The following is a 10,337-nucleotide window of genomic DNA, read 5'->3' as shown; positions in this document are numbered from 1 at the left end:
AGGGCAGGACGAGAGGTGGAGGTGGGTCCTTAGCAGGATGACAATGGAGGGGATGCCTTGATTGAGTTTGGGGACATTTAGATGACAATGGACGGGATGCCTTGATTGAATTAGGGAACATTTGGCAGAAAAGGCACTAATTGCATTGGAGATGGGAAGCACTTCCTCTGGCACAAAAAGGCATTAATTAGGGATGTACTACATTTGGGCACAAAAACTGGTTGGACAGGATGAACAGGGAGGGAAACACAATAATTGAATTTGTAGCTGTAAACAGGAAGACATTGGGGGGAATATTACATTTGGGCAAAAAACTGGTTGGACAGGGAGGGAAACACAATAATTGTATCTGTAAACAGGATGACCATGGGGGAGAGTACTACATTTGGGCAAAAACTAGAATGGGCAGGATGGACAAGGGAAGGAAACACAATAATTGAATTTGTAGCTGTAAACAGGAGAACAGTGTGGAGAATACATTAATTGAATTTGGGGACCTTTTGGCCGGAGGAGGGTGGAGGGGGCGCATTAATTACAGCTAGGAGCATTTGGCAAACATGAGTAGAATACTAATTTGAGGATGCACATCCACTGGACACAAGGGATTAATAAAGGAATTAATAACTGGGACTGGCAGAGAACCCATATCGTGACACTGACCAATTAAACAGTGCATTGAGGTCGGCTTGTAAGTTGATGACATCCGGTAAGGACGTTATTCCACTGCACAGCTTGGTGTCATCTGCAAAGACTGAAATGGGATTTTTAATCCCAGACCCTATATTGTTTATAAATATAATAAAATATATTAAAAAGTAAGGGTCCAACACTGAACCCTGGGGTACACCACTGACAACCCTAGACCATTCAGAGTATGAATCATTAACCACTACTCTTTGAATACAATCTTTTAGCCAGTTTTCTATCCATTTACATACTGATTTTTCCAAGCCTGTAGACTTTACCTTACACATTAGCCGTGTGTGGGGAACTGTGTCAAATGCTTTTGCAAAATCCAAGTATACCACATCCACCGCCACCCTCTGTCCAAGGTTTTGCTCAAACCCTCATAAAAGAAATCAGATATGTTTGACAGCTTTCGGCTTTCATGAATCCATGTCTGTTGCTTAAAATATTTTTTTCCAGCAAGAACTAATCTATGTGGTCTTTTATTAAACTCTCCAGTATCTTCCCAACTATAGAAGTTAAACTAACATGTCTATAATTACTTGGTAAAGATTTTGACCCCTTTTTAAATACTGGCACCACATTGACCTTACACCAATCTAGTGGACCTATGGCAGTCATTAAAGAGTCCATACAAATTAGAAACAATGGCTTTGAAATGACAGAGCTCAATTCTTTAAGGACCCGTGGGTGTATGCCATCTGGTCCAGGTGCTTTATTCACCTTTATACTGTCCAAATATTTTGGGATCATATCAATTATAAGCCAATGTGGATCATCTGGAGCTTTTCAATACCATGCCCATTATGGACAAGAGCTCCCCCATGCTCCTTTGTATAGACAGAGCTGAAGGAGGTATTAAATAAATTTGCCTTCTCTTTGTCCCCAGTCACCCACTCTAGATTATTTTGTAAAGGGCCTAAATGCTCGGACTGGACCTTTTTACTATGAATATATTTGAAGAATTTTCTGGTGTTGGTCCTGCTATCTTTTGCAATCTGTCGTTCATTTTCAATTTTTGCAGCCTTTTTTTTTCCTTTTTGCATATTCTGTTCTCTGTAATGTTTAAACAATGATAGCATTCCTTCATTTTTATACTTAATAAAAGTTCTTTATTTATTTTCTATAGCTTTTGTAACTTTGGCTGTAAGCCACATAGGTTTGATTTTTAGCCTTTTAAACTTGTTGCCCATGGAAATATATTTTGCATTGTGTTCACATACAGTCTTTTTGAACTGTACTGTAAGGTCTGTGTTGTGTTCATCAATGCCAATATTCCCTCCCAGTCTAAGTCTTGGAGAACAGCTCTCAGCCTTGGAAAATTAGCTCTCTTAAAATTGAGCGTTTTTATTTTTCTGGTATGTGTGCGCTGTTTACAGCTAACAATAAATTACATCATGTTATGGTCACTGCTACTCAGATGTTCTTTTATATGGACATTCGTAATACGCTCTGCATGATTTGAGATTACCAGGTCCAGCCCCATGTGCACTTCCACCCATAATACTTCAGCCTCATCACACTCTCCATCAACTAGGTCCTCTTTCACACTCGCTCTGAGATCACTTCTCACATAGAGACAGGCACCACCACCTTTCCTATTTACCCTGTCTCTCCAAAAGACAACATAGCTAGGAATATAAATGGCCCAGTCATGTGAAGAATGAACTCAAGATTCAGCAATACCAATTAAATCATACTTCTCATCATGCACCAAATCTTCCATCTCACCTATTTTGCTTGGCAGACTTCTGGCATTGGTGAACAAGCACTTTAATTCATCGACAACTTGTTCACACGTATTTGCATATTTTTTATTTTCATACAAATGGTACCATTTCCACTAGTTGTTTGTAACATGGGAACCTTCTTATCATCTGCCATAGCCTTCCCCCCATCTTTCCCCATTCCACTCACCTATAAGTACTGACCCCTGTCTGATCTGTCTACCCCATTATAATCTAATTCTCACTCCCCCCTCAATCCTAGTTTAAATACTCCTCCAGCCTTCCCATAAACCTCTTCCCTAGCACAGCAGACCCCCTTCCATTTAGGTGTAGACCATGTCTAGCATATAGGTTGCACTCCAATGAAAAGTCCACTCAATTGTCTGATAATTCTGGATAATTCACTGTTATGCACTGACATTATATGCATATGCACTTATGAGCCTATTTCTTTTTGTTCTTTCATTGATTAGTGATTGTTATTTTGAAACTTTATGCAGATCTTTGTTAGTCTTTTAAAACTCAATAGAAAATAAATTATAAAAATAAACCTCACTTGCCCATCCCTTTTTTTTTATTGAGGTATTCTTGGAAAGTTTCTGTATCCTGCTGTAAAATTATTGCCCTGGTTAGCATTGCATCATCAGCAAACTCTGCAACTGAGCTATTTATGCCCATCTCAATATCATTTATGAATAAAGTAAACAGAATTGGTCCCATGATAGAGCCTTTGGGTACCCAACTTACTACTCCAGACAATTCTGTGTACTTGCTATTTATCACCACTCTTTGGACATGCCCCTGCAACCAGTTTTCTATCCAGGTCCATGCCAACAGATCAATTTTTTAAATTGAACATTTATAAAAAACTGTATCAAATGATTTTGCAAAATCCAGATACACCACATCCACATGCCTTCCTTTATCTAGAGGGCAGCTCACTTTCTTGTAAAATGTTAACAAATTGGTCTGGCAAGAATGATCTTTCATACATTCATGCTGATTACTACTGATAATACCATTTACATTAGCAAATGATTGAATATAGTCACTTTTTATCACCTTTAATAGTTTACATAATAGACTGACTGGTCACTAGTTCCCAGATATATAAATATATATATGCCCTTTTTTAAATATTTGTACCACATTGGCTTTTTGACAATCAGCTGGTACCATTCCAGTCACTAAGCTGTCCATAAAAATTAGCAATAATAGTCTGGCAATTAAGAGGCTAAGTTCTTTGAGGACTCTCGGGTGTAAGCCACCAGGTCCTGGTGATTTATTTGCATTAAGTTTTTCAAGTCTTTTTCAGACACTGGCTTCTGTTAGTCACAATTTTACATTCCATTCAGTGATGCGTTACTAACAATATAGTCTTGATAACTATACTTCTCCTTTTCCTTTATAAAAAAACTGAGGAGAGAAGTGCATTTAGTAAAATTGCCTTCTCCTTCTCCGTGGTAAACAGCTTGCCCTGATCATTCTTCATGCTCTGACCTTGGTTTCTTACTATTAGGCCCCTTTCACAGGAGCGTTCCTTTTGTCCATTTTTCAAACATCCGTTAGTGGATGATATGCATCTCTATGGGAAAAATGGGTGTAAATAAACAAGTAGTCCAGTTTTACATCTGTTTTTGCATTGGTAGTGGATGTCAAAAACTGATGTAAAAACTGATGTCAACTGATGAGAAACTGATCCGTCCTTTTCTTTGAAAAAACATGACTGAGCTGATGAAAAAAATGAAATGCCTATATCAGGCATGTCCAAAGTCCGGCCCGTGGGCCAATTGCGGCCCGCGTTCCGGACTGAAACGGCCCCACAGGTGAGCTACCCAAATATATAACTTACGGCCCCCGGTAGTGATTCCCTGAAAGCTACAGAGGACTCCAGCGATCTCTAGCTGCGGCACTTGACAGCATCAGCTGGCGCAGGAAGGAGAGCCCAAATCTCGCGACGTCCGAGATCTCGTGAGATTTGGGCTTTCCTTCTCTGTGTGCCGGCTGAGAACGTCATTCCCGCTCGAGAGATCCCTGGAGTCCTCTGTGGCGTTCGCAGAATCACCAGAGGAGGACCGTAAGTTATATAACTTACATATTGGGAAATATATATTGGGCAGCTCATCTGTGGGGTCCGGAACGGGTGCCGAGGGACAGTGCAAGGAGAAACAAAGCCCAAATCTCGCGACCTCCGAGATCTCGCGAGATTTGGGCTTTCCTTCTCCCTTTGCTGGCTGATGACGTCAAGTCCAAGTCCAGAGAGTGCTGAGCCTCCACACAAAGCCACAAGGGCCACCATTAAGGCAAAGGCAAAATAATAAAAGTAAAAAAAACAGACAAGACACTGACAGGCAGGCAGGGCTGTGCTCAGGATACATTAAAGCAGACAAGGGAGCATATAGGAATCTGGTAATACCCTTCATTAACCCCTGACTGTCCATCACTGTGCTATAATGCCATGATGATCTGATTTGTTACTATTGCACTGCCTGCTATTGTCTGCCTGTGTTACAGTATCCTATCTTTGCTGTTCCACCCTCTGCTCCTCGTAGTCTCTACATAACTTCTCCCCTTCTGGCCAATTTTTATAATGGCAACTACAAATAAGAAACGAAAAGTTGACAGTGAGGGCCGCCGCTTCCAGGACAGGTGGAAAGTGGAATATTTTTTCACTGAAATACGGAATCACTGTGTTTGTCTGATATGCCAAGAGACTGTGGCTGTTTATAAGGAATTTAATATCAAGAGACACTACCAGACGAGACATAGCACATACGACAAGCTAACAGGGCGCGACCGCAGTGAAAAGTTGAAGCAACTTGAAGCGGTTTTAATGTCACAACAGCGATTTTTTACAAGAGCCCATGAATCAAATGAAAATGCCACAAAGGCTAGCTATGAGGTGGCAGCGTTAATTGCTAAAAATTGCAAATCTTTTGCTGAGGGTGAGTTTATCAAAGAATGTATCATGAAAATGGTGCAGAATATCTGTCCCGAGAAGAAGCAAGAGTTTGCCAACATTTGCCTGGCTCGTAACACTGTAGCAAGGAGAATTGAAGAAATTTCATCAGATATTAAGAGACAGTTAACGTCAAAAGGAGTTGATTTTAACTTCTTTTCAATAGCCTGTGATGAAAGCACGGACCTCTCTGACACAGCTCAGTTGCTGATTTTTCTGAGAGGGGTGGATGATGAAATGAATGTGACTGAGGAGCTGCTTGACCTCCAGAGCCTTAAGGACCAAACAAGAGGAAAAGATTTATTTGTCTCTGTTAGTTCTGCCATAGATGACATGAAACTGCCTTGGAACAAGGTTACTGGGATTATTACTGATGGGGCACCTGCCATGACTGGTGAACGAAGTGGATTATCAACCCTAATCTGTAACAAGGTGATTGAAGAAGGAGGCAACGCTATCAAACTTCATTGTATCATTCATCAACAAGTTCTCTGTGCTAAACATCTCAAATATGATCATGTTATGAAACCGGTGCTAAAGACCATTAATTGCATCCGCTCTAAAGCCCTGTGCCACCGCCAGTTTAAACAGTTTTTACTGGATATCCAGGCTGAATACGAAGATGTTTTATATCATAATGATGTAAGATGGCTCAGTCGGGGGTCTGCACTGCAGCGTTTCTACTCTCTCAGAAAGGAAATTGGAGAATTCTTGGAAACAAAGGGACAACCGATGCGAGAACTATCTGATCCTATTTGGCTGGCTGATTTGGGGTTTCTAGTCGACATAACAAAGCATCTGAATGTACTGAACACGAGTCTTCAGGGCAAAGATGCAGCGGTGAACCAGCTTTATTCACACCTCAAAGCCTTTGGAACAAAGCTGCAACTTTTCCTAAGGCATTTGTCACAAACGCAGCCCAATACTGTTCACTTTTCAGCGTTGCAGGAAATAATGAACAGTTTTCCACAGGATGATATCAGTGCACAAACGAGTAGGTATGCAGCGGACATCGCATCTCTGGCTGGGGAGTTTAAACGGCGCTTTCAAGATTTTGCAGCTATTGAAAAGGAGATCAGCATTTTCTCCTCTCCATTCTCTGTTGACCCCGATGATGCTCCAGATCAGCTGCAGCTTGAGCTCATTGAGCTGCATTGTGACAGCGAGTTACGCAGTCGTCACCAACAGCTCTCTCTTGTGAACTTTTACCGCCAACTGGATAAGAGCCGGTTTCAAGAGATTCGAACATTGGCTAAGAAAATGTTGAGCTTGTTTGGCTCAACATATTTGTGTGAGAAGACATTCTCTGTTATGAACTTTAACAAGAACCGTGTGAGGACAAGACTAAGTGACTCTCACCTGCGTGACATTTTGCGCATCAAAACCACGGCCTTTGAACCAGACCTAGTCTATGTACTGCAGTCCAGATCTCAGTTTCACCCTTCACATTAGTGCAGTCAAGTTTTTTTTTTTTCAATTGAGAGGAATACATTGTAAAATCTCAGTTAATGTCAGTTGGTCTAAATCAGTTCTAAATATATTTGAACACATGTATACTTGGTGTTATGTTCCTGTTCACATTTTTTGAACTTAAAAGTTGACAGACAACCTTCATACTTTGTGTAATGTACTTTCTAATGTTCCTGACATATTTCAGCTTCCTGTTTTTTTTAGATTAAAGGCAGAGTGATTTAACACCTGTTTAGATTTGTCATCCAAGTCACAAAATGAAAAATATGCCGTTTTCAATAAACTTTTGCATAAAATAGTTCATTTGCATTTAATTTTAATGGTTCATCAGAATGTCGGGCAAAATGGTCGGCCCTCGCACATGTTCACTTCATCAAATCTGGCACTCTTCCAAAAAAGTTTGGACACCCCTGGCCTATATGAAAGGACCCTAAGTCCTGGTTCACGCTGAATGCAACTTTGAAATTGCGCTACTTCACTTGAAGTAGCGCAATTTCAAAGCCACAGATCAGTGCAATTTGTACCTCTGATTTCACTCTGGGTTGCAACTTCATTTAACAGAGGTCAATGCAAGTTGCAATGAAAACAGAAAAAAGAACTGTTTTTGAAATAATGCTACTTCAAATCGCACTGATTAAGATCAGACGTGATTTGTAAATCGCATGTCACACTTGAAATCATACTGGTGTGAACCAGGGCTAAATATATTTAAAACATTTGTTGAGATTTGTTTTTACTCTCCTTCACTATGTGTCTCTTGCTACCTATTTTAGCTGCTCTGAATGCTGACAATGACCCCTCTGCTTTATTTTTTTTAAAGGCCATTTTGTTCTCTTTTATATGCCTTTTTATGTTAAAGGTTAGCAACCCTTACCCTTAGCTCTCTTAAATTTTGGGTTTTTTTTCTCAGAGAAGAGGTGAAGGAACTCCCCCTTTCTGAATCACTCCATGTCTTTGCCCCCTACACACCTCCGAGCACCGTCCCTTGGTTTCACCCACTACCTACCTCCCAGTATAAGTAATTTGCATGGAATGTGTTAATAATTACAAGAAAAGTAGTAAAATAGATCCCCTTCAGCCAGGAACAATAGACCCCACAGAAACAATAGATCCCCTGCAACAATAGACCTCTCCAGTGACAATAGATCCCCTCTACAACAATAAACCCTCCCCCAGCAACAATGGACCCCCTACAACAAGATACCACCCCAGAAACAATAGATCCACACCAGCAACAACAGATATCCCAGCAACCATCATTAATAGATCTCTCCCTCAATAGTAGATCCCTCCCAGCAACAACTGAACCCCTAGCAACATAAGACCCCCCCAGCAACAGTAGATTTACCACCAGCAACAATAGACCCCCCTAAAAATTAGATCCCCTCCAGCAAAAATAGATGCCCCAGCAGCCAGCACCAATAGACCCTTCAGCACACCCCAGCACCCCTTGCTATTACATACATTCAGTGCTGGAGGTGCCAGAAATGCGTTCCCCACGTTTCCGCTAAAAAAAAAGCTCTGCATATATGTGTTGACCATAGGGATACACTGGCTAACACCTTTATTTAATATGTTCTTAAAGTACTCCAGTTTTACATTCAAGTCTGTTTCTGCAAGAGTAGGAGAAATCCTAGTTTTTGTCACCATCCGGGACCGTTCTACCTTGCACAGTGTTTTCAGGGTTGCCATCCTCTTTAAATGTGTCCATAATTTCAATAAATAGTTAACTATACAGAAGTTGATACCTGTACATTCACAGACAGCATTGAAAGGTCACCACAGACACCAATTCCTTTCTCTATAGAAAAACCACGACATAAGTACAATCATGTATATATCTGCCTTCATCTCCTTTGAAATTTTTTGAATGTCTTCCCTATATTATCTTAAATACCCATAGACTAATAAGCCAATGGGATATGTATTGCATACATTCAGCTTCATCTTTCCTATAGTAATTTACTACGAATTTCCTTATTTTATGTTGGGCAAGATTTATAAAAAAACATCTTGCCTGGTTTTAATTAGTAATAATTACTCAAAGATGCAAGGTAGCAATCTGACAACAGTCAGACCAGAAACAATCACAGGTCTCTAGGTTATGTGAAGTCACTATGAGGCCAACTATTATTGGAAGAAATGTTTAATTAATTTTCCAAGACTCACCTAAAGTAATCCAGTGCAGGGGGTTCATGCGCAGGACATCAGTATGCACACTAGGGTGGTCTGTGCATGTTTAGACAGTTGCACATAAATTAAAGCCCCTTTCTCCTTTGAGAATCTATGCAAAATATATGGGGTCAATTTAAATACATGTATACATCAAGCCCCTAGTGAGGGGGCTATTTTAAAGCAATATTTTTAAATATTAGAGATAAGCAAAATTGAGTTATCGTTTCCCTTAATTTTTTTTTATTTACTTTTTATTGATTTTTAAAATGTTTACAACAAACAGAGTTGCATGAAATCGTGAAATAAACAATAAAGAGCAAAGAAACAGGCTCATCGATGAGATGTATATAGGTACATACAATGTCAGTACATAACAGTGAATTAGCCATCATTTTCAGACAACTGAGTAGGCAAATCAGAATTGAAAAGATCCCATGGTTCCCAAACTGCCTCAAAGATGGGGACAGTGTTAGCATGTAAAGCAGTGAGGTTCACCATTCTTCTAATCTCTGCTATAACCTTCACCATTTCCGATCATATAGGAGGTATAGTAGAAAGCCAATGCAAGGGAATGGTTCTCCTGGCCACTGTTAAAACATGGGAGGATAGTTTCCTGGCAAATTTGAAGAGGCCTGAAAAAGGTAGGCCCAACGAAAAGTGGATGGACTCAAATGCAATAGGAACCTGTATGAGTAGCTGCAAAAGGTTAAGGACCTCTCTCCAAAAAGGTGCAATGCGCTAGCAAGTCCAGAAAATGTGGAAAAGAGTTCCAGTTTCCTCACCACATCATCAGCAGACAGGAGAAACACTCGGACTGCGAGCATGGAGAACTTCAGGAGTCTTATACCAAAACATCAGTATTTTATGTCTTTTCTTTATATACTACACATATTGAAGATCTGGAGGCAGCCTCCCAAATCCTACTCCATTGATCCCAGGCAAAATCACGTTAGAGGATTCAGGGCCATTTGCTCATATAAAGGTGTGTACCAATAGTAAGGGGGCAGGCGTCTTGAAGCAGTTTATAGATGGAGGAAATTATGCCCGGTTGGTACTGACCCTGAATGCAGATGCATTCGAAGAGAGTAGGCTTCTCAAGGGTTAGAGATGAATCTTTAGAGGAAAAAAAAAAGTGACATATCTGTAGGTAAACATAATATTGGTGAGGTGATATATGAGTAGCCTTTTGAATCTCAGAAAAAGATTTAAACCTGTGGGTCATTGAGTGGACCAAGTGTCACAACTGAAATAGATTGGCCTCAGCACAGGGACGCACGTGAGCCAGTGCCAAGTTATCTGGGAGACTGGGGTTAAGTATG

At 40.4% G+C, this 10,337-nt stretch overlaps 1 pseudogene; it reads left to right on the top strand.

Annotated features, from left to right (window-relative positions):
- The first annotated feature begins 5,004 nt into the window (after positions 1-5,004).
- On the top strand, positions 5,005-6,825 carry LOC149468412 (general transcription factor II-I repeat domain-containing protein 2 pseudogene; annotated as a pseudogene).
- The last annotated feature ends 3,512 nt before the right edge of the window (positions 6,826-10,337 follow it).

The sequence above is a fragment of the Staurois parvus genome, unplaced genomic scaffold (genome assembly GCF_062004578.1).
Source record: "Staurois parvus isolate SC_StPar_1 unplaced genomic scaffold, SC_StPar_1.0 ptg000087l, whole genome shotgun sequence".
Classification (NCBI taxonomy): Eukaryota; Metazoa; Chordata; class Amphibia; order Anura; family Ranidae; genus Staurois; species Staurois parvus.
The sequence above is the reverse complement of the archived record's forward strand: the minus strand, read 5'-3'. Positions and strand labels throughout refer to the sequence as shown.